This window comes from Eubalaena glacialis, chromosome 2, assembly GCF_028564815.1.
Source record: "Eubalaena glacialis isolate mEubGla1 chromosome 2, mEubGla1.1.hap2.+ XY, whole genome shotgun sequence".
In the NCBI taxonomy this organism is placed as follows: Eukaryota; Metazoa; Chordata; class Mammalia; order Artiodactyla; family Balaenidae; genus Eubalaena; species Eubalaena glacialis.
Genome location: NC_083717.1, coordinates 165,926,765 through 165,951,292, shown reverse-complemented (window position 1 = coordinate 165,951,292; position 24,528 = coordinate 165,926,765). Strand labels below are relative to the sequence as shown.

General features: G+C 46.3%; 1 protein-coding gene across 1 annotated transcript in view; it reads left to right on the top strand.

Moving 5' to 3' along the window:
- The window catches only part of DPF3 (double PHD fingers 3), a 258,374-nt gene that overhangs the window by 213,240 nt on the left and 20,606 nt on the right, over positions 1-24,528 (top strand). The window lies entirely within an intron of this gene.

Genomic DNA, 24,528 nt, shown 5'->3' with positions numbered 1-24,528 from the left:
AAGTGCTTAAGTATTGTTCTGTAGCATTTTGTTCATGTCACTAGGATTAGTGCTTATTACAACATATTAGGCTTTTTTTGTGGTCTTTCTCATCAAACAGATGATGTGTTCCTCGAGGGCAAAGATGATGTCATTCGTGTGCCTTGGACAGTACCCGACACCATTGTGCCATAATTATTTGTTGAAACAAACAGAACTGAGCAATGTTTCTGAGCTAATTAGTGGAAGGATTTAGTGTCTCATTCTATGCATAGTGGATGCTCAAGAAATTTTGTTGGCAGAAAGGTTGAAGTCGTAGCTGGACACAGCATCCATTGGTCAAGTGAGGAGGTAGATGAGAGCCAGGAGGCAGTGATGTGGGGTGGGGGGAAGTGAATGAGGATGTGAGGATGGGGTGAGGGGGAAGTTGAAGATGTGTGGAGGGATGGAAAGTAAGCCTCCTGAAGGGGACTGAGAGGAGGAGACCAAGACATAGCAGGACATTCCCAGTGGCCTGCAGTTGGCCCAGAAAGAGAAAATGGATTTAGGAGCAGAAAGTTGGGAACCAACCAGCTATTTTCTAGATGGCTTAAATAGGGCAGAGGAAGACTCGTGTGTGTGTGTGTGTGTGTGTGTGTGTGTGTGTGTGTTGGGGGGTCAAAGGTAGAAATTCGAGGAAATGGAAAGGGCATGGGGTATGGTTATGAGACAGACTCACCAAATGAGCGGCAGAGGGGCCAGGGGGTCTGGGGCATTGGGAGAGGGACAGAAGACTCCTGGCAGGTGGTGAAAGTCTGACTGAAAGCCCAACTTGGCAGGTGCTCTCTGGGAGGTCTGGAGAAAGGCCAGCTGGTTCTGTCACTGGAGTGAAGGGGCTGGAGGAGGTGGAACAGTGAAGAGATGAGCACGAGGGAAGAGGAGGGGAGCCTGGGAAGGGGCAGCAGAGAAGCATATCTGAGAGGGAGACAGAGGGATGGGATGGGATGGAGAGGAAAGAAACAGGAACAGGTGTGGAGGGAGGGCTTGGTGGTGGGTGGAAATGAGGCCTTTCTCAGCCTCCCTTTGAAAGCATAGGTGGATGGGTAGAGTCTTAGCTTTGGAAGTCCATCTAATCCAGTCCTATACACCTGACCAGTGAGTCATGCCTTGGGTACTAGGAGAGATAGGGGATGGGAAGGGGAGTTTCAACTTGGAAGAGGCTGATTGGCTCATTTGATTTTGAACTTTGTTCCCTGCTGGCTTGGCCGCTTTCCAGTTGGACCCCACCCCACCCTGGCCCCTGCTTTCCTCCTTCCCTCGCCACTCAGAGTGAGCTGGACACTCTTGGGGGCACCCACCTCTGCCCTCAAGAACTGCTTCTGGGGTGAAACGTGATAGTACTTGGTTTTCTTGCTTACTCCTTTGTGCCGACTAATCCATTCCAAAGACCAAGATAACTTGGCAGATTTCGTTTCGGCTAGAAGCAAAATCCATGCCTGGTTGGTAACCATCCAGGCTAAAGGACCCACCGGGTTTGAACTGCTACCACGTTCCAAGGCTGACACTTGGGATCACGGGGCTAGTTGAGGACTGGAACAGATATCTTGGCTTGATTCTCTGAGTAATTCTGACATCCTGGAAACACTTGGGGCAGGATTGAGGGTGAGAGTGTATGCATCAAAGCAGTGTCCTTTTGGCCTTAGACCAAATGGGGCGTCCGCTGGGGTTTTCTATGACTGCAACTGGTCCTGTACCATAGAACTACTCATTTCCACTTAGGTGACAGGCGACAGATTATATCGTAATGGTCTTTCTGGAGTATTTTAACAGGGAAAAGATTGTTTGTTTCATTTCCAAGTAGAAGAGAAAAAAAAAAGATTTTGCCAACACCCAGTTTTGCCTACTACGCCACCTAGGCATTGAAAATCCAGCTGCATCCTGTTTCTTGTGTCATTCTGTTGCCCAGGAGCAACTGACCTGCCCTATTCCTGATTGATTTCGAGCTGCTGGTGTTGAAGGCACAAGAGACACTAGTCTGGTTCTCGTTGTACATAGCTGTGGCCTCGTTCATGTGGCAATTAGTTAGTTGTTTCTGTTCTTTCTTTTTTTTTTTTTCAATTCATTTCATTTCCACCACTTCCTTAATTTAAATCTTTCTTTTTTAGGCAGTTGTCCTGTGCTGTTGTTTTTTGTTTTATCTTTCATTGCCTTTCCCTCTGCAGTCAACACTATGACCCGGGGACTCCGGCATCCTTCAAGCAAGCCATTTCTGAAGAAGGTGGAAAGAAGCCATGAGGATTTGCACCTCCTCCTCCTCCTCTTCCTCCTCCTCCTCCTCTTCCTCTTCCCTTGCCTGGCCCCCTCCTGCGCATGTGTTTCCGCCAACACAGGAGCCTGGATTGTGGAAGAGCCTCCAACACAACTCAGCTCAGCTCAGAGAAGTCTCTGGAATGGCCTCACTTTGTGCAATAAGAAGATTTTTTTTTTTCTTTTAAAAATCCTCCATTACATTTTCTGTAAGTGTCTGTGAGAAAGTATCCAGGTCAGACTGGAATTGCTCTACAATAGAAATAACTGAACACATACAGACTGACAAAAGAAAAAAGTTAACTATTTTATTTATTTCAATATTTAAAAGAAAAGGTGCTGTTGTGGCACAGTATTTTTGTTTAAAGTACCTTCAACTTCAAAAGTTAAAAGCAATTTTGTGAAGACATGAAAATCAAAAGAGGACTTAATGTAAAATAAAGACTGCATATTAACTCTAAGGAAAAATAGCCCACATTTTTAATAAGAGAATAAAGATCAACTCTGCTCTCTCAGGCTTTTTAAAAAGCCATTCATGTATGTTCTTTAGGTATTTTTATTTCTGCAAGTTGGATGTGGTAAGTGAGGAGTGATCAGTTTTTTTTTTCCTTCTTCTTCAAAAGTCTATTGAAAGTGTTTGATTATGTGTTAAGACTTGACTGAAATAAATTAGCCACAAGGGCTATCAGCAGTCTCTCTGCTCCACCCAAACCAAACAGACAAACAAACTCTCCCCTCACCCAAGGCAAGCCCCATTTATCTGATGTCAAGAAGCAGCCTGCCTCCTGGTTATCATGTCTGACAAGGCCTAGTTCTGAAAGGAATTCCATCTAGCGATTAAATGTATCTCTACGAGTTCAATAGATTTGAACAAAGACAGCTTTGTTTAAAATAATGCAGTGAAGGCAGAGAGAGAGAGGGGAAAAAAAACAAAAAATAAACATCAGCTGGGATGATATTAATTCTGTTCCCTAACAGCTCCTAGAGGAGACTTGCAAAGGGAGCCTTCTGTTGAGCTGGCTTTGGGGGCCTGAGATGCTGGGTGTCCCCAAGGCAAGGAAGGCCAGCCTGAAAGACGGAAGCCTCAGATTCAGTTGCTGGTGGGGGTAAAAAGGAAAAAGGCGAGTGGTCTGACCTGTCCTTCTATGGCCATGTTGGTGGAAGTGAAGGTGGACTCTGAAATGCATTCGACATTGTGTCTGAGGCCTAGTGAAGGAGCTGGGGTGACCGGCCGGGTCACCGGGTTCTACTCCCAGTCTTACACGTTCATGCTCTTGAGTTTCCCTCACTGGTACGCAGAGTCATAATGATCAATGTACAGTCTAACGCTGGATATTCCTCTCCGCAAAAGTCTTGAGTGACAGTGTTAGTGAAATGGTTCTGAGCCCGAGAATCTCTCTTTCGCCTTTGCAAGGGCAGATTGGATGGGCACAGACTTCTTGCCAGCCCTTTCAAGGCCAGTCTCTGGGGGAGATCACCAAGAGGTTCTCTGTATCATTTTGTAGTCCTTTCTTTGACATTTTCTGATAGAAAATGTCCTTTTTCAAAATGCTAATAATTATAATAATAATCCGCTCTCCAGCCAACTCCCACAAGTTATAACATGTGTAGAGTCATGATAAAGCTTTGCATAATGTAGGGTTTGTATCAAGTTTGTGTAAGTTTCTGTTAAATAAAAGTCTGTTTCCAATGCTCCTATAGCATCTCTGTAAATTTTGCTTTTCCAACCTCATCCTGCATGAGTTCAACTTTCATACCATCCTGTAGAAGGGACTCCTGAAAGGATTCTGCCCATTTGCATGCCTGGGATTTGTTGAACCCTATTGTTTTATTTAGAAGCGCAGTCTAGAACAGAGGTTGCCACTGGCTTAGCTGACAGGAGGTGGCTTGGAAAGTGAACAATGTCCAGGGTTGGTACCAGCATCTGAGCTTTGAGTCCAGAGTTGCTGTCACCTACCCACCATCACCACAGCCACTGTCACCCTCTCCATGGCCTAAATGGATCTATGGAGAGCCTAGTTATGGATACTGACTTAATATACCCGTACAATGTTGCCGTCGCACCTGTGCTAAGATACTTTTGCACAAGAATGCAAGATTTAGCGTGTGCTTGGAAAAAGCTGAGAGGTTACTGTTTCCCCTGCCTGAAAGGTAGTGACGTAGCCTCCCCAGCTGCCAGTTGGTGCAGCTGTAAACCTACCACCCCCCCCACCTGAGATAGGTTTCTCCCATCTTCTCTGTTGGGTCCTCTAGGTCAGAGAGAACCGGACCAGCCTCTCAGGCCGGGTCTTGCCCTCTGAGCATTGCCAGCTCACGCTGAGGCCAGGTGGAGATGGAACATGACATCATGTTGCTCCTGCTAGCATGTTCTATCTTTAAAATGAACGTCACCTTGTGACGTTCATTTTGGACTTTATACATTTCTCTAGCAGTGAAAAGGATTTTTTCCCCCCAATATACCCTCCTTAGGCTTTTTTCTTTTTTCTACTGTGGCAAAATATACATGACATACACTTTACCATTTTAACTGTTTTAAATGTATGGTCAGCGGCATTAATTACATTCACATTGTTGTGCAGCCATTACCACCATCCAACTCCAGAACTTTTTCATCTTCTTCAATGGAAACGCTATACCCATTAAACACTAACTCTCCATTTCTCCCTCACCCCGCCCGTGGCAATCACCATTCTACTTTCTGACTCTGTGAATTTGACTATTCTAGGTACTTCATATAAGTAGAATCATGCAATATTTGTCCTTTTGTGACAGACTTGTTTCTCTTAGCATAGTATCTTCAAGGTTCATTCATGTTGTAACATGTCAGAATTTCATTCCTTTTTAAGGTTGAATAATATTCCATTGCGTGTATATATTACCTTTTCTTTACCCATTCATCTGCTTATAGGTACTTGGAATAGAAAGGAAGTTTTGCACATTTATTACACACCCACTTCCTACAGCGACTCATTTGAGACATTATCCAATTCAGAGGTTACCTAGAGGATTCAGTATCTTCTTAGGAGGGAAGTGATTACACCTGAAATCTTCCTTCTACTTTATACCTTGGAAAAGGGTACTTTGATGGGCAAACAATTTCTACCGAAAGTGTGTTTTACCTCAGGACTAAGTCTTTCTTTGTAGAGACTGTCTTTGGGCTGCTTGTAGGGACGAGATGTCTAGCATGGAGCTATAGTATCAGCGTAAATAAGGATAGAGGAGACCCAGGAGAATCTAATGTCTCTAATGGCAGGTCCTGAGGGCAGGGACTGCCTTTTCCAAATATCTGATGGTGAGTTGTTGGCAAAGCCTATGTGTACTTTCTGTCTGTAGGTGATCACTGACCAAGTGGGAGGGGGAAAGTATACATGTGAGCCAGAGAATGAGAAAGAGGAAAAGAAGTCATTTTTCCTCATCCATTTGGAAATATGTTAGTTTGTATAAAGGGTTAGCTCTGGGTTTGACATTCAGATACCTACAGAGCAGGTATCTTTAGTGAGTAAAGCAGGCCAGGGATGAGAAAATGAACAGTGCCAGGGAGACAGGGAGTAGCCGTTACGCTGAGCTTCAGGGCACAGGGGAGCAACAGAGAGTGTTAGGGGGTGTGTAGAGCCAGAGAGCACCTGTGCTCTGAATGGGGCAGCTGCCACCAGCTCAAGGGATGCTGCCTGAAAGAACATGGGCCCCGGGTTCCCAGGTCTTCTGGGTTTTTAAGAGGGGCCAAAAATTCAAAAATTTTGGTGAGATCTCCCTATTTTAAAATGTTGGTTGTAAATTAAAAACACTGAAGATCAACTTTGTTTGGATGAAACCAAAGGTGAGCATGTAGCAGACACACTTTGAAGGCTTTGGGGCAGCTCCCCAAGGGCTGCAAGTCTGGTTAAAGTTGAAGTCGAGGTTAGGATGCCTTGACCAAACTCTTTCATGACAGCAGAACCTTGACTTAACCTAGGGATGTGTCTAGTGTATTCTGCCTTAGAACTGTTATGTGCTGGGAATGGGTCCCTGGGTTGCTCTCTGGATGGAGCTAGATCATTATCCACCACATGCTAGTGATTCAGGATGGGGTTCCAGTAAAAAAACATTCCCCCCATCCAGTCCTTTTCCCTCTGAAAGAGCTCCCCTTTAAAACTCTGGGCACAGCTGTATAGTTTAGAGATATGTTTTTTATTTCTCTTTATTATTGATGATGAGTTATCTCTCATATCACATTTCTTTTACCCTTCTTTTCTAAGAACTTCCAATTATTCCATGAGACTAGAACGGAATTCAAGTTTTATTGTATCCCCAAACCAGCAAATTCACAACTGGTTTTGATTTAAAGAAAAACATATATGATATCTCACAAAGTGTCTTCTGAAATAAGATACATATAAGATGTGAAATACTTATAAATTTAAATAAAAATTCGGAGGGATATATATATTTATATTATTTATAATATATATTTATATATACCATAATATATTATATATAACATATTTTTATATATTATTATTATTACTCTAGAATTTTTATTTAGATTTGTCTTGTGATTTACATCTTATATGCATCTTATTTCAGAGGACACTTTGTAAGAGAGCCAGGCCAGATTTTATGCAAAGTAGTATGCAAAAACTACTCACTTGGCTCAGGGTTTTTTTGTGTGTGTGTTTTCTTTTGTCAGGGTAGAGAGAAGGTTATTCTGAATAAGCAATTTGTTTTCCTTGTGGTTTATAATGAGGGGTTTGCAAACTTCTCCTATAATGACCCAGATAGTAAATATTTCAGGCTTTGTAGGCCAGAAGTCTGTTGCAACTACTGGGCTCTGGAGTTGTAGCATGAAAACAGCCCAAGACAGTATGTAAATGAATGGACATGGCTGTGTTCTTATAAAACTTTATTTACAAAAATAGGCAGCTGGCCAGATTGGCCCAGGGACCACAGTTTGCTGATCCCTGATTTAGAAAGCGACTATTATACTGTTAAATTGGATGGTGGTAATATTTAGGGCATTTTCTAGGTCTCAGGACTAAGGAAAGAGAAGAATTTCACATCATGAGGTGAAAGGCTAGGAGTGCATTTCAGGGTCAGCAATGTCAACTGTATTGAGGCCTATTTGCAAAATGTTTCAGAGCCAAAATATTCCATCACAAGATCTTAGAAAGCTGTCTACTAGATTTTCCAGTTTGAGTGCCGAGTCCAAACTACAATAGTACAATGCTTATCTAAAGAGTCTGTCAATAATCTAGCCAGTCTATGTGCTGGCCATACAGAATAGTGACTCTGGGGACATGATGACTAATGTTCATCTCTGGCAACTTAAGTATGAAAAAAGGGCGACTTTAAAATGGACGGATTTGTGCAAATGCGTGTCATCTTATGAGATAAATGATAATGGAAATTTAGTGGAACCTGACACAGGAGGCATGGAATTGCTGTAGTTAGAGAAATGGTCTCTTTCTGGTGACTACCGATTCTTCAATGACTGTGGCTCTCTGAAATTGTTAATCATGGGGTGTTTAACAATTGCTGTGATGCCTTTGAGGATGTTGCTGTGATGCCTTTCTTTCTAAGAACTCAGATTCTTGTGGTCATATTTAGAATTAGGAGACTTCCCCCACCTCCTCAACCTCACATCCCAAAAGAACTGTTAAGAAATAATTTTCCTCCCTGGATGGTGGGGAAGATTCCTGATACCAGACATCCTATTGAATTAAAACCTTCTTACACAGACTTCCCTGGTGGCGCAGTGGTTAAGAATCTGCCTGCCAATGCAGGGGACATGGGCTTGATCCCTGGTCCGGGACGATCCCACATGCTGCGGAGCAGCTAAGCCCGTGCGCCACAGCTACTGAGCCTGTGCTCTACGGCGCACGAGCCGCAACTACTGAGCCCGTGTGCCACAACTACTGAAGCCCATGTGCCTAGAGCCTGTGCTCTGCAACAAGAGAAGCCACCGCAATGAGAAGCCCACGCACCGCAACGAAGAGTAGCCCCCGCTCACCACAACTAGAGAAAGTCTGCACGCAGCAACAAAGACCCAACACAGCCAAAAAAAAAAAATTAATTAAAATAAATAAATTACCAAAAAAAAAACCTTCTTACAAATATAGGAGATGATCCTGAAGGGTGGCCTCTGAGCTAGTCATGCCAGGTGGCAGCAGCTATGCCAAATGTACCCAAGATCCCTCTTTAGCCCTTATTAGAGGATGCTCAGTTGTTTGGAAAGGATCCGTAACTTTTCAGATCTCAGGATACCTTTTAGTGGCGCTTATTGCTAGGTTCCCCTGGTTATTTCCAAGTTTCCTTAAAAGGGGCAGGGGTTGGGATGGGCATGTTATATGTCAGCTCCATTTGCTGCAGGCTCTACCCTGTGATCACATCTGAGGTCACCCAGATGTCAGCTTTTAGGCATAGACTAAAAAAAGGAGAAAGATTCTTCAGACCAAAAGTTAGAAACTCCTGTTATGTATTTTACATAAACATGGTATAAGCAGCACAATCCCTTGGTTACCTGACCTTTCCTTACACCAGAATAGGAAATACTTTGTTGAGAGGTGGTAACAGTGGTCATCAATGGTTTAGCACCAATCTGACTGATACAATTACATTGACTGTGCTGTTAGTGATCGCCCGGCAAGGCATAATCATAGCTGAGATGGATCTGGAAGTCCTAGTGGAACACTAGCTGAAGGAGTGTTGTGTTGTTTATTTTTAAGTGAGCATGTTACCAGGCCGTGTTATATTGGGAATAACGTGCAAGGGTTGGAAAGTACTTCGCCACCCTGTTTAATATTTGACACCACCATGTTCGAATTAGCTGAAAATAACTGTGGAAAACCCAAAAGGTACAAAAAAGATTAACACCATGTTTAAAGGGATGGACAATAAGCCCCTTAAGAAAAGGTTAAAGGATTTGGGCTTGTTTAACTTGGGGAAGAGAATTAGGGGTCACTTAGTAACCATCATTATTTGTATCGTTGAGAAAAAGAGACTGACCAGTTGCCTTTGGTCTCTAGAGAGGACAGGAGGAGCACCTTGGGGCTTAGAACAAGTTGACAAACTTCTTTTGATATCAAAGATTTTTGACTATTGAGGCTCAAATGGAACTCGTTGATGGTCAAGGATTTCTCCTGCGTGGAGTTAGGGATGTGGGCTAGATGACCTTTTGGGGACCTGTCTAGCTCTTCAATGCTTTGAATTGCAGCTGGGCAACCTGAAAGAGTGAGTGCCTGACTCACCACCAGGGTGTGGGAGGCATGGGGAAAATTAGTCTCATGAATGCTTATTACGATCATTAACTAAAATTACATTTCTAGGCTTGCTCCTATTCACCCTGAAGCAATGTCCCAAGCCCGTATGGGGACTCTTCTTGTTTTGATAGTGTGAGACACCAGCTGGAGAGTGAATGAGGTGGCAAGAGACATTTTCCTCCAGAGAAACACCAAACATGTGAAAAAGGAACAGTGAGAAGCAGCAGAAAAAACCACTAAGGCCAAAAAGGCCACGAAGTGAAAATTGTTCTGTTGAAACTCCATCTGAATTCCCCTCCAGTTCTCAGGTCATCGGACCCCACCATGTCCGGTGTCATCCTTGGTGCATGGACTTCATAGTTGCTCATAGGGCCTGGATATTATTCTCAGCTGGATTTTGGTTGAAGACCTCACTAATATTCATGGTTGTCTACTCTCTTCTCCCCAACTTGGTGGAGGAAGAAAGGTCTTATTAGAAGACAAAGTTAATTTTATATTTGTGTATATTAGACAAAAATTCTGTTTGGGAAAGGCAGTGATGAGGATGCTTTCTAAATAACTTAGAAAAGAACTCCTATAGAATGGTTTTGCTTGGTATTTGATTTAAAGAAGTAGCAAGGATTGTGCTGTATTTAGGGTGTGAAGTCAACTTTCTGTGGGCCAGAAATATGTAAAAGAGGTTGGGAATGGAGGTAACTTGTGTAAGAGGGGGTGGAGGAGGGGCGTGAGGAATTGCTAGCATGAACACAATGCTGAAACTGCTACCTGGCTGAGTTATGGGTTCAGAGAGATTGGCAGTTTGTAATCTTGAAAACTTCTTCGGTTAAAATAGATTGTTTTCCCTTGGTAGACATCAACCTTTCGTCCACAATTGAAAAATAGATCAATACATTTTGACCGTATACTGTTACCTTGCATAATGACCCCCTAGTTATTGGTTTGCTTTATGATACGGATCAATTAGTCAAACATTTATTGAAGGCCTTCTATGTTGCAATACTGTGCTAGGTTTTGCAGGACATAAAAGAGGAGCAAAGGGGAATTGAAACAAACTTTTGGGGGTACTTTCTATGTGCTAGTCACTGATAGGCTTCTTATAGGTGTTAGCTTGTGAAAGCCATATTTAGTCCTTTCAGGTTAAGATTATTATTCCTATTTCACAGAAATGGAAATTGAAGCTCAGGGAGATGGAATTGACAAAGATAGTAGTCCCAGCTGGTAAAGTCTGATATTTCTAATCAAGGGTTTTCTGGCCCTAAGACCCTCTCCACTGTATAAGACAGCTTTTCTGTTCATGAGGAGGAGAGACAGGCAGTTAGTATATTATTTAAGACAAGACCATCTAATTAAGTGCCAAGTTGGTGCAAAATGGGCCCAGCAAAGGGAGCTCAGCAAAGTATCAGATGGGTTCAGCAAAGGGAGTTAGGATTAGGAGTGCAGGCTGAAGTATGTCTTCATGGAAAGATGAGTAGAGTCGGGTGGGTAAAGAGAAGGCAGGCCACTGACAGCAGCAGTGGGGAATGTCTGAAGAAAAGCTCAGAGGTGCAAGTGACACTGTAGGTTTGAAGCCATCACAGAGATGAGCCTGAAGGGAGTTGGGGGAGATCCTGGGCTGTAGTGAGGAGTCATAGGAATGTAAGTAGCATCCTCATTGTGGTGGGGCCTGATCCATAGCAACGGAAACAGGAATGGTAGGAGCGTCGTGAGTTCTTGAGCAGGAGAATGTGATGTTTAGGATGGTTACGTGAGGACAGCCCCAATGTACACGTCAAGAAGTTTGGGTTTCGTACACGCTTCCCACCAGGCTGCCTCTGACCCTGTTGTGGTTATAGGATCCTAGCCCTTGTGGGGAAAAGAAGTGATCAGAATTCCTTCTAAATGCCTTTTAACAGAACCCCACTGTATCCCGTCTTCTCTGTGACACTTGTCCAGCTGATGAAAGGTTCATCTTGCTTGGTATCAAACGATTCCGTGGGCATCTTCCGTGAAGTATACTCTGAAACCAGAGAATCTGCTATTATACTACCGATTGGTTTGCAATTCATTTGGGGAGGAGTATGGGATATCCCAAGAGGCTGGTTGGCCCCAGAGAGCTTTATATCTGACAGACCAGTTGAAATTTGGGATCAAAATCTATGATTGTCCTCCTAGTCAAGTTGGAGAAAGGGTTGATTTGGAAAAGCACCCTTTAGACTGAAAGGTCAGTGAATGTCATTGAGGAAAATCAAGGAAACCAGGCTTAGATTCTGGCCATGGCCTTTGTTTGGGTGTAGAAGCTCCTTTTGGTACCACTGTCTGGACACCCTTAGCTGATTTACATGTTGGAGGATGAAGAAGCTGTGAGATTGCAATCCCCTGTCCTCATTTCCATTTCTATCTCATACTCCCCACTTCATCTTGTTGATGGATTCCTCACTGGCCCCTGAGGCTGGAAGAGGTGTAGCCGTGTGTGCAGACTATGGACAGTAAGTTCAAAGTTCATGGGCCATCTTCTCCATGGTAGCCAAGTATGGTTGGCTCTTCCTGACGTGCTAAATCATAGCCACCACACTCTCCATGGAATCTTCCTGGCAGCCTTGACAGGGGTTACTGTTCCACTTAGCAGATGAGAGACCAAAACTCAGAAGGGTTAAGTGACTTGGCCAAAGCTACACAGAAGTGGAAGGGCCCAGACTAGACTCCAGATCTTCTTTCTGATATTAACACGAGTGCATTTGCATTGCTTGTTACTCGCCTGTAATGTTCAGTAACAATTGCCTTGGCTTAAGCATGGCTAAAAGTGGCAGAGCCCTGGACTGAAAAGGTCATCTGACAGCACAGAATTGAAACCCTGTGAATTGAAACAGTAGAATAATAACCACCTTCCCTGAAAAAATGATTGGATCCACCCCTTCCCCTTCCACCCACCCGCCCAACATTTATGCAGCACCTGGGCCTCGTACAGCACTATCTCACCAAACTCTTTCAAAATCGCTCTCTCCTTCATCTGCCTTTAGACTGTAACATTGCCATAGATCTGGAACAGCCAGCGTTCCGGGGCTGAGTTTTAACTGCCTCTACCGCAGTGTTCTGTGTGTTTCATGCATCTACATACTGGCTTGAAATTTCCCTGTGTGTCCCACAGAGAACACCTCAGGCCTGCCTCAAATGGTGCATGAGGTCTATCATAGGCAACCCTCAGAGTTGGTTTTGCCCTGCAGAGGCTGAGAAGGTTGGCTTTAAACGAAGTCTCTGCCTGGTGATTGGCGCAGGGAGACAGAGCTTCAGAGACGGCAACTTGCCCTCCCTGCTCCCTCTTCATTAATTCCAGGAAATTCTGCAGCTGCTCTCCCTGCTCTCCTGTCCTTCTGGTCTCTCCCCTGCGCTAATCACAGCTCATTTCTGCTGCATGCCTCATTTGGGAGAAGAGCGCTCCAGGGCTCCCAAAATGTGAAGAGGGAAATTAAGGATGGTTGGCCAAATGGGTCAGTCCATCATCACTGGGACCGCCATCCTCCTCCCTGGAAGGCCCCTGTGCTTTGTCCGGGGCTCACTAGGTGAGAGTTTCTCCGTGGGTTTTTCCCAGGACCAGGTGGGGCTGGCTTTGGATGCTAAGGAGAGAAGGGGGACCAGGCTCTCTGAGCGCCAACTACACGTCATCATAGGTTCTCTAATCTCCTCACCTCCTTTAACGACCTGTGATGTTGGGTCTATATTACAGCTGAGGGAACTGAGGTGGAGAAAGGTTAAATAGTAATTTGCCCGAAACCTGGTAAATGCATATGTCTATTTGACTTCAAAGGCTGGGTTCTTTCTTTCCTTTTTTTTTTTCTTTCTTTCCCTTTTAACCATTGCCCAGGGAGGTGGACCCTCCCGCATCCTCCCCCTCCTTCCTTAAACCATGGGCTCTGGGCTTCTGTTCATTCTTGTTTCCTCTCCTCCAGCCTCCTCTGGGAACCTGGCTTTTTCCTATAGTAACAAGAATCCCGCTGGCTACTGGGCAAATCCATCTTCGCTGGGAGTCCTGTTACCCATTGGCTGGCCAGCATTGTGGGTTTAGCCATATGCTAATGAACCCGGGTTTCCCAGCAAAGGACAGACTGGGCAGTTGCACAGAGCCAGCTGCCCTGGCCAGGCCTCTCTGTGCCGGGCAGCTCCGTAGGACCATTTTAGGTAGCTGTGAGCCTGTCAGCAGGGGAGCAAAGAGCTCTCTCTCACTCCCAGGTAGGGCACTTTTCCTTTCCTGGGACTTCTTTCCCTTTCATTACTTCTTTTTAAGGCCCCTGGGCATCATTTGGTTGACCTGCTTCAAAAGAAACTCAGTCTCCATCTTTGTAACTAAGGAGTCCAACCTGGTATTGGTCAGATGATCTTGAAAGTTCCAGGGCGCCATTTTAGTGAGAATGTGACGTTATAAAAAATTAACCTTTTTCTTCCATCCCCCCCATCTTCCTGCCTTATCCCCATTGTCCAAACAAAGGAATGTTTCTAAGGAGAGTCCCCCTTCTGTGAAAGCCTTTAGAGCTATTCCTTCCGGAAATTTCTCCCTCCCAGTAGGCTGTGGTAAAGGGAGCTGGGCGCCAAGCGGACGGTACCCAGGAATATTTTAGCCACAGGGTTTTGATGTGCATTCACCCTTCCGGAAGGCAGGGTCAGGAGGGGTCAGCTGGCAAGGTCCCAGGGGCTCGTTTGCTGTCGTGGCTGAACAGGAGCGGAGGCAGCCCTGGGAATGGGATGCCAGGATGCCAGACCCCCCAGGGGACGCTCCCAGGGGACAGTCCGCGCTGTGGAAAGATTTATGAGGCCTGGGTGAGAGTCCCAGCCCTGCTGCCACCGTGCCCTGTGACCCTGGGTATGTCGCTTCACCATTTGGGGGCTCAGTTTCCTTGTATTTTTTAAAGAAGGGTTTGGACCAGGTGGTCCAAGGTTCACCCTGTGCTGACAGTCAGAGGCTCGGGTGGATCAAGTCAGGAATGGGACACTGCGCTATCCTGTCAGAGAAACTGGTTTGCATTTTTCAAGCCCCTGGGGTTGTGCTGGTGGTGGAAGGTTTAGGCACTGTTCCGGGGGTCGTGGAGGGGACCTGGTGGTTTATATGTTTATATTCTCCCCCCAACCCGCTGCAGCATGACCACTGATCATGTCTGGGAGGTAGCTGCCCCCTCCGCCTGCTCTCTCTGTCCAGCCACACGTGTGACTCCCCTGGCCCCCCAGCTCCATCCACTTCTTCTCCTGATTGAAGAGGCAGATGGAGACCCGGCTGGGTTAGGGTTGGACGGGGCATCTTCCCTGTGGGTCCGGGGCGCCTGTGGAGGGCACACCTGCCGAGAATCACTGCTGTCTCCTAGCTCTGACTTCCAGAGTCAGACCCCACTGTCCTGCCCGCTGGACCCGTTTCAGACGAGGCTGCGTTGGCCCCATATGCTGCTCTGTCCTAGGCTGTCAGGTGCAGAGAAGAGGCCTCAGACCTGGTCCGATAGAGGAGGAAACAGAGACACAGGAGAGTCATGGCCCAGACCTCAGAGCTCCGTGGAGGCCCTGCGGGTGTGAGGCTTTGGACTCCCAGCTCTCTCCCTCGCCTCCAGCTACCCCTTTATCCAGGCTCTGTTCCTCCCCTTTTGGTTTCAGGGAGCTACTTAACTTCTTTGCCTTTTAAGCCCGTCGAGTTCCTCACCTTTAGCTCTGTGAGGGCTGGGTTTGGAGGTGAGCTTGACCTGGTTTTGCCCTAGGATAATTTGGGAGTGCTTTTAATCCCACATCCTAGATTAGCTGCCAGGGCTGGGACAAGCAGCTCGCCCGAATCGTCACGCCACCCTGCTGAGTCCTCGGGTTCCCCTCCGGGCAGCGGGCAGTGTGGACAGGGGACAGCGGGCTGTGGAGAGGAAAGCAGCACCTTGGCGCAGGTGGGCAGCCCTCTGACCTGGGAAGCTGCCGGGTGGTCAGTGCTCTCCGCAGGGCTGCTCGTCGCCCCCCGGCCCCCGCCTCAGCCTCTGTGTGTCAGGAGAAGGTCTCTCTCCGCTGCCTGTTTCCTGTGGCCCGGTGGTGTGGTGCTTACCTGTGGGGAGGTTGGGACGAGATGTAGGTTTACATCTTGCCTCTGCCACCCCCTTACTAGGTGGTCTTGAGTAAATTACTTCACTGCTCTGAGCTTTAGCTTCCATCAAATGGGGACAGTGACACCCGAGTCACAGGCTGTTTTAAGAATTAAATGAGGAAGCGTGTTCAAAGTGCCTAGCACCCAGGAAACACATTGATAAATGGTAGCCATTAATAGTAATAATACTAATACCCCTCTGGGGAAGACTCAGAGAATTGAGTTTCTGCCTCTTGTTAAGAATTCAGCCAGAATTCTGGTTGTATCTCCTGAATAAGCAAGGACCAAAATCTCTTTTCTGGGTTCTTATTTTCATTCTCTTACCCATTCCTTCTCGCTTCCTTCTTCTTTGTCTCCCACCTTTTTGTCTCCGTTCTTCCTTCCGCAGTCCTTCCCCCAAGATTTACTAATTCTTCCACTTCTCACTTTCTCTCTCTTCTCTGTTCTCATGATTCTGGAACCGTGATGACCTCTTTTCTTTACTTATTCATGGTCCAAAATGCATCCTGGCTGTTCCGAAAGCTGGTGCCATCAGCTTTTCTGCTCACTGTGAGTTCCACCTCCCAACCCCAGGAAGACCCTGCAGTGCCCCCCAGCTGCAGCCTCCCTTCCTGGCTGCAGGGTCAGCACCACCTCTTGAGATGGGAATTTTCCCACAATGATCCTTTGCCGTCTCAGATCTTTCTTACTTTCTATTCTTCGGGTTCCCAACCACCGTGGCAGTGAATATATGAGTCTGAAACTCAGCAGAGAGGTCTGTGCTGCAGATATCGCTTTGGGAGTGACAAGTGTGTAGATGATATTTAGGGGAAGTGAGTCTAACTGGATAAAAATAAGAGACTGGAGTAAGGAAGAGGATCCAGTAAAGGAGACTGAAAAAAGGCAGCGGGGAGGTGGGAGAAGGGCAGGTGAGTATGCCGAGGAGAGAGTGTGCAGAAAGCGGGATGGAGAGCACCGGCCCTTTCAAGGAGTTGTGCTAAAAAGAGGAGAAGGAATGTGTCTCTCGATGGAGGGGATGCTCGGTCAGGGTCTCCTTGAGAGATGGGTGCTCTTCTGTCTAGAGCATATTTGTACGCTGGCAGAACGGTCGACTAGAGAGAGAGAAACTGATGATGCAAGAGGGAATTATAGCAGGAACGAAGTTCTCAGGGAGGTGTGAGAGGTCAGGATCCAGGCACAAGTCGGAGCTGGAAGAGTTGTTCCTGGTAACAGGAGGGAGACAGGCGTAGGGGCACAGGTGCGGGGAGATGGGTGGAAGCACATGGAGAAGATGAGAAAGTTTTATGCTCATTGCTTATGTATTTTTTCAGCTAAATGAGAAGAGTGCGAGAAAGGCATACGAGGTATGGGAGATTTGAGAAGATGGAGAGATGAGGGAGAATGGTTTGCCAAGATTTGTGGTCACAATTCAGTGGAGACTGGTTAGCACAGGGGTGTGATTTTCTCTGCTTGGGTTCAGCATGGAGGAGGTGGAGGGCTGGGCTTAACTGGAGTTGGGGTGAGTAGGAAAGAGGGGTGAGTAGATAGATGCAAGGGTGTGATGTTAGGGATGGATATGGAGGCTATGGCTACGGACGTATGAGAGGTGATGACTGAGAGGGTGGTAAGTGGTAAGAAGCAGTGAGGTCAGTGTGTTGGAGCCCCTGACCCCACGAATTGATGGCATCCTCAGTAAGTTAGGACCACGCTGGCTATTACTAGCTGTGCTCTTTTGATTTTGGCTCAGGTATGTCCTTCTTAAAATAGTTGAATAGACACTAAAATAGAAAATGGTGAAAAGCAATGCTTGTTCTGGGGCTGTTGAATTCACTCGTCATTCAGTGAGTGCAGTTTAATTAGGTTGCAAAGATTTTCAATGGTTCATGATGACACAATGGAAATGATATCTTTCATCTCTCCTACCCCTGTCAGAGCAGTTCCACAAACACTGGGATGGGCTCCTGTGTTTGTTCTTAATAGCACAAAGGAAATATTCTAAGTGCTTTGTTGTCTGAAAGTCCTTATCTTGGGGAGAGAGTGTGTGTTGCCGGTCTCAAGCTGCTGAGAGGAAGCTAAGGCCTCCTGCTTATGCACAAGACCCCCAGGTCTCTGGCGAACAGAACTGCTATCGGGATGATAGCTTATGTATGTCTGGACACTGGCCAGTATGAATTGATGTCCTTTGCATCCAACAATCACAGGACTGTCTGAAACACTTAAGAGTATGTTGACAGTAGGCTCTGAGGTTGAGAGAAATACAGAATTTCTGGGAATGGGAATAGAGGGTTACTTGTTCGTGCCAAAACCAAGCAGAAGAGTGGTAAAACCTTGCCTTCAAAAAGAACGTTTTCCATTTTAACAAAGCCATAGCACATACCCTTTTGCTGTGATCCTCACAATAAAAGGATGAGGTGGGCAGGAAAGATTTTGGAGCCCTCTTTTGACCAAGCTGGACTCAAGGTAGCTGGGGGACTTGCCCGTGGTCCTACACACCTGCGTCATGGCACAGTTTGTCGATATGCAGGAGCCTCGAGGAGAGCCTAGGAAGCAGAGTGTCACCAAGTGCAGCCCAAGGACACTGCATCAGGACCTGCATGTTTAGAACCTCTCCCCTGTACTCTAAAGCTGGAAAGCCACTGGGTCACCAGAACGGCGTTGCTGTGGCCTGGGGAAGTGGAAAGACCAGCAACTGATATTTCCTCTCTGAGGTCTTTGTTCGCCAAAGAAGAAGGAAAAATTCCCCCTTGAGGCCAGGAGAGTGAAAGAGGTGTGTTCTTTGGATGTGTGTTGAAGGAAGAGAGCATACAACAGTCTTCAAGGGGATTGAGAGACTGGGTAGAGGGCGCCCCAGTGGTTAAGAACCTGAACAAGGAAACCTGGTTTTGATCAGCCCATGCGGGGGCCTCGTCCACAAAGCAACTTGTGACTTGCCATACCCGTTGCAGCCACGGAGTTTTGCCCTCGGCAGTGGCCACGAGGGGCTTCTGGGGAGGTCAAGGGAATCCTTCCTGATGTCATTCTTAAAGGTGGCACACCATGGGTGCACTGGGTGTGCTCGGGCAGTTTGTCCAGCCTCTCAGCACTTTGGTTTCCTTGTCTGCATTGGAGAGCAGAAATGTCTTCACAGAAGTGGGCTGTTTGGACTGGACTTGAAGGCTGAATAGAAGTTCCTAGGGTGGGCACAAGTGGAAGTGATATTTCATGGATCCTTTTATTCATATATGAATTGACGGATTCACTCACTCAATGAGAATCTTTTTGATGGAGAGGTGGGGAAGGAAGTCAGATTAGAGAGAAGGAAGACTGGGTGGGGTTTCCCAGAAAGGGAGGGAGTGAATTTAGGGCAGTGCATCTTGTTAAAATGCAGATTTAGGTTCATAGGTCTGGTGTGGGTGTTTCTAACAAGCCCCTAGGTGATACTCATGCCACTGGTTCATGGACCACACTTCATGTAACCAGAGTGTAGACTATCTGCTTGACAGGTTTGGCTGTGAATGGGAGTTGAGAGACGGCTCAGAGAGACCTTTGTGTGCAAAAGTGTGAAGTGCAAAAAGAGCAGGAGGTTTTTAGGGATGGGGGTGGGGAGAGGGAGGATCACGGCAAGTACTTTTCCTTGAGGCTGTTGCATAGGGTGTAGAAGTGGCTGGGTCAGTGGTCAGAAAGAAGATGAATCTAAAACAGGCAGTTGTGGCCAGGCAGCAAAGAGGCTTGTAACACGAAGAAGCTTACTTCCCGCTGTGGGCAATGAGAGACATAGGAATGACTTAAGGAGGGGTGGGTTGGTACCTCATAACTAATGAAGTAGAAAAAAACACTAACCACTATTAAATTTTTTTCTTTTTAGAAAGGGTCTTTCAGATGATTTTCTGTGTACACAGAAGTATGTGACTGCAGGAATACTGTCTGTTAGTCCAACCACAAAACAAGGCCACCATCTGGTTTGTGGTCCTAGTTGTTTTGATAGGGTCTCTGACTCACAGAAAGGCAAACAGGAGTTAAATATCTGTTTGGTGACCTCCTTAAGGTTCGAATCCTTAGTGCTCACATGAGACTTTTAACCTATTAAGCTTAACAGTTTCCAGCTCGGAGGTAGCAACTAGGTTTCTTCGTGTATGCAAACTCACAGAATGGTCATGGTGGATTGGAGTGCTGTGTGGACAAGGACCCAAGGCCTCAGCAGGAGGAGCGAAGAGCATGTTGAATTGATTAATGATGTCTGCCATGAGTATGGGATGGAACAGTGGCACATGTGCCACTTGTTTAGCTGTCTCTGAAGGGAGGTCAGATTTCTGGTGATGAATATCCTCTCATACCTATTCCTCAGGTGAACCAGAGCCATTTCAGAGATACTCAGTGCCTTAATTTCCCTGGTTATGGAACGGTGTTGATGACCACCTATCAGAAGGGCTTTGTGAATCTTCAAACAGTTGTGAGGCTCTTGTCTACATTTACAAAGTACCAGGAAAGGCTTTCCTTTTGCATTACTCTAATATCGATGGGTATTTTCATACTGAATAAACTATGTGTCTTAGGGCATCATTTCTATTAAATCTGAAGACAATGCTGGTAACTGGAAATAGCCATTGATTTGCTTTCTCTTGTTCTATCTCAACTCCCTAATTTATCCAGAGGAAAAAAATAAAGCCCGTGTAAAATCAACTCCTCCAGCTTTCTAAATAAACAGCGAGATCAATTCTCATTCATGAATTTGTTGGATAAATATTTGATTGTAAGGAAAAGTCAGATTAATCTTAGATGAGAATTTGACTGCTGGAAAATGATCTATGCATTGGACTGAGTGCCCGAAGATGCAGGACGAGTGCAAAGCTGGTGCTGCCTTTGTGTTGGGGGTTGGAAGCAAATTCTGAGTTAATACAAGGCCAGACAGATGGTGCTGGGTTTGGAGCCCAAGGATGTTTCTCCTTTAAGTAGGGTTGGTTCAGCTTCATTTTAGTTTCCTTCTCATTGAGGGTGTTGAAAGATATCAGGGACCTCAGGTGCTCAAGGAGCCTGAGAGAGAGGCTTCAGGGGAAGCTGGTTGTCACCACCGTCATCGTCATTTTCCATTCTCCTGCCATCACAACTTGGAAAGTGGATTCGTGATGTGGGGGAATTGGGGAGTGAAGAGGGAAAAGGATTAAAAGGAGTTGGTGAACCCTTTTTGGGGCTTCAGGGTGGGTGGTAGGGTTGTAGGTGTCTTGATTGTGGTGCAGTCTGGTGAATGCAAAAGGGGGGCCCTGTCTGCTCTTTTCTTCTTCTCCTAAATAAGGTGAGTAAGAAACATTCCTATCCTTTCTTAACTGACAGTGTACTCGAGGTGTCTGGGGCTGATGTGAAATTGGCTTTGGATGCTAGATGTCTTTGTGTGCTCCTCTCAGAGGCTCAACTGGGGGAGCTGGTGATGGGATGTCCATCCTGGTAGCTCCATGTGGGATAACTGGCCCAGCAAAGCTGCATGGGATGGTGAGGTGGGGAGAGAGGAAGGACACCTCCCCACCCCAGCCTCTGGCAGAGAAGCTGTGGCCAATGGGGTCAGGGGACCTCTGTTGAGATTCTCAGGAGCTGAAGCCCAATAGTGTCACCACAGGCTGCTACCCTACTTCCTGCAGCCTCCAGGGCCCCTTTGCGTGGGCTGGACTGTCTCACTCTGGGGTGAGTCTTCCAAGATTAGCCACTGCCAGATAGTGAGAGCTTGATGTCCTGCCTCGTGTGAGCAAGCCCGGCTTCCTGAAGGATTTCGCTAGAGGCATGGAACACTGAGGCCCAAAAAGGCCTTAGGGGACAACTAGTCACCTGTGTGTGGTACAAATTGAGGAAACTGAGGCACAGAGAAACTCAGTGACCTACATTACTGTTCCTTAGCAAACTTCTTGTGAATAAAAGGGGAAAATGCTATTATATTTAACAGCTTCAAGTAAGGAGCTGAACTCAAGCTGGGCCACCACGTTTGGGTTGGCCATCTTGGGTCATGATGTAGTGAGAGACCATGATGTAGAAAGAGTCCAAAGGATGAGGGTGTGAAGACATGGCTTCTGGCCCTGGTTCCACGACCTGCTGTCCACCTGAGCCATTCTGAGCCTCAGTTTCCTCACCTGTAAATCAGGAATACTTATATCTGTCCTGCCTACCTCACAGGATTATTGTGGGGAATCAAAGGAAAGCGGGGAATAGAAAGGTGTTTACTTGAAAACGTTGTGAGAATTATCATTAAGATGTCCAGGCATTGCTTTCTTTAGCTAACATACTGGCTGTAGGTTGCTGCTCTGCTCATATCAGTCTGTGGAACTTCCAGGAAGTCCCTGACTTTCTACTATGGGGGGACTTGTTCCAGAAAACCTACATAGAAAGCTTGCTGGAGGTGAGAGAGGGGCTCAGGAAGGTGGAAGGAGGGTGGAGCAGGGTGAGGGTGAGATGGGAATAGAGGTCAAGACCAGAGGCCAAAGATGGCATCTTCTATGGTGAAGAGGTCCTCTCTGGCCCGCACCGTGCAGACAGGTTGGGCCCAGGAAGCCGCAGACGTGCTCTTGTTGCATGGTGAGGTTTCAGACCTATTCACTTCTTTTTTTAGTCATCCCCACATTGTTGCATAAATTGTCTTAGTACCTGCTATTTGTTCGTTTAAAAAATTAACAGCCCTGCGTGGAGCAGAGGAAATGAGATAAAATCCCAAACCCCACTTCTGCCCTTCATTGTTCAGCCCAGTGCTGGTCCTTCTGTGTCTGGGACTCGCCTAAGCAGGAGTCCTGTCAAGTGCCTGGTTTTTCTAGAGCCTTCACACCAGACCCCTTACTGTTTCTCCTTTGCTACTGTTTCAGTTATCTGTGGCTATGTAATAAATTACCCCCAGATGCAGCAAACATTTATTATGTCATAGTTTCTGTGGACCAGGAATCTTGGAATGGCTCAGCTGGGTGGTTTTGGTGCGTGTTCTCTCAGGAGGTGGTAGTCAAGATGTTGGAAGGGGCTGCAGTCATTTCCAGGCTTGACTGGGGTTGAAGGAGTCGCTTCCAAGCTTGCTCATGTGGTGTTGGTAGGGCTGAGCTCATCTTGGGCTGTTGGACTGAGGGCCTCAGTTCCTTACTGGCTGATGACCAGAGGCCCCTCTCAGTTCCTTGCTATGTGGACCTTTCCATAGGGCTGCTCATAACATAGCAGCTGACTTTTTTAGGAGGAGGGAGAAAGAGGGAGAGAGAGAGAGAGAGATAGAGAGAGAGGGAAAGAGAGAGAGAGAGAGGTCAAAATGGAAACCTGAGTGCCTTTTTATAATTTAGCCTCCAAAGTTTCATATTGTCACTTCCTTTTTACTATATCTGTTAAAGCAAGTCATTAAGTTCAGCCCGCACTCAACAGTTGAGGAATAGCCTCTCCACCTCTTGAAAAGAGGAGGATCAAAGAATTCAACAGCATTTTTAAAAAACACCACAGCCACCAACATTACTGGCTGGTGATTATTTCCATCCTCTCCACTGTTCAGTCTGACTTGCAATGCTGCTCTCCTGCCTGGGCACCAGCATCTCTCCTGGATCTGGCCATTCTTGGAGAATATGCAGGGCCACTCGACCAAACTCTGGAACTGTGGGAAAAGCCTCCACTAGGACCTGCCCCAGCCTTGCAGGCAGGGCTCTGACACCTGGGACTGAAGAGCTTCAATCCAAGGTCAGAAGGAACGAACTGGCTTCCAGAGACTTGATGCATCTCCTAGGGCAAGGATGGAAAGTGATGCTGGCAGGGCCTAGCTTTGGCCATGGAACCTACATCAAAAAAATGACCCCTGCTATCAACGAATGGAATCAGATAAAGGCAATATTCCTAAGACTATTTTATATGGTATTTCCAAACCTGAGCCTGATGGACAAAGCCTGTGGAAGGAGAAGCATGTTGTGAGATAATCTACTGGTGAATTCTTCCCTCTACAACGCTGAAACCACCCAGTCATTCAGAGAACGATGAGGGTCCACTACTCTTGGGGATCACTTTACCCAGTTCTAATCAGCAATGGTTCACAGTGTAATACGTTCTCTTCAGTTCTTATCTTACTTCATCTCTCCCTTGATGGTGGTGGCCATGGATGCCATGAAGGGCTCTCTCCAGGTTCTCCTCCTTTTGTGACCATTGTCTCTGTCTTTCTCACTGAATTCTCTTCTTGATGCCCTTTCATGCTTTTAGTTCTGGTGATTACCCTCCCCCCTCCTCCCAACAAGGTCCTTTTTATTTTTCAATCTGTGGTCTCTCACTGAGTATCTCACCAAGTGCCAAGGTTTCATCTACCACCCACACCTGATGATTTCTAAATCTATATCTCCAGCCTGGTCATCTCTCCTGAGTATAGACCTGTATTTTCTCAGCGACCCAAGGACAGCTCCACTGAAAGTCTCATCACAACAAGTGCAATGTACCAACATGAATCTTTTGTTACTCTGCAAGCCTGCTGTCTCCATCTCAGCTAACAGTGTTATCATCTACTCTGTGGCCCAACCTAAGAATCTCAGTGTTATTTTTAATTTTTCCCTCTTGCTCACACCAATGTCCAGGCAAGAATCATGTCCCATTGACTAATTCTACCTCTCAAATGTTTCCTACATTAATCACCACTGCTTCTAGGCTGGTCCTGGGCTAGTGCCCCCACTAGAACATAAGCTGCATAGGAGTAGGAACTTTTATCTGTGTTATTCACTGCTTGGCACCTCACACAGTGCCTGGCACATTGTAAGTGCTCAATAAAAATTTTTTGAATAAATGGGTATTGTAACTGGTCATCCTGCCCTAGCCGTCTCCACTAAACCCTCTGTCCTAACCACCAGAGTCATCTCTCTAAAGCATGGGTACAAGCAAATCAGGTCCCTGCTTAAAAAACTCTGAGGACTCCTCACTGCTTACAGAGTCAAATTCCAATCTGTATGCCTGTATAAGGGGCCCTTCACAATCTTTCCTCTTACCTCTTCAGCGTCATCTTTTGCCACTTCCCTTTTCTCCTGC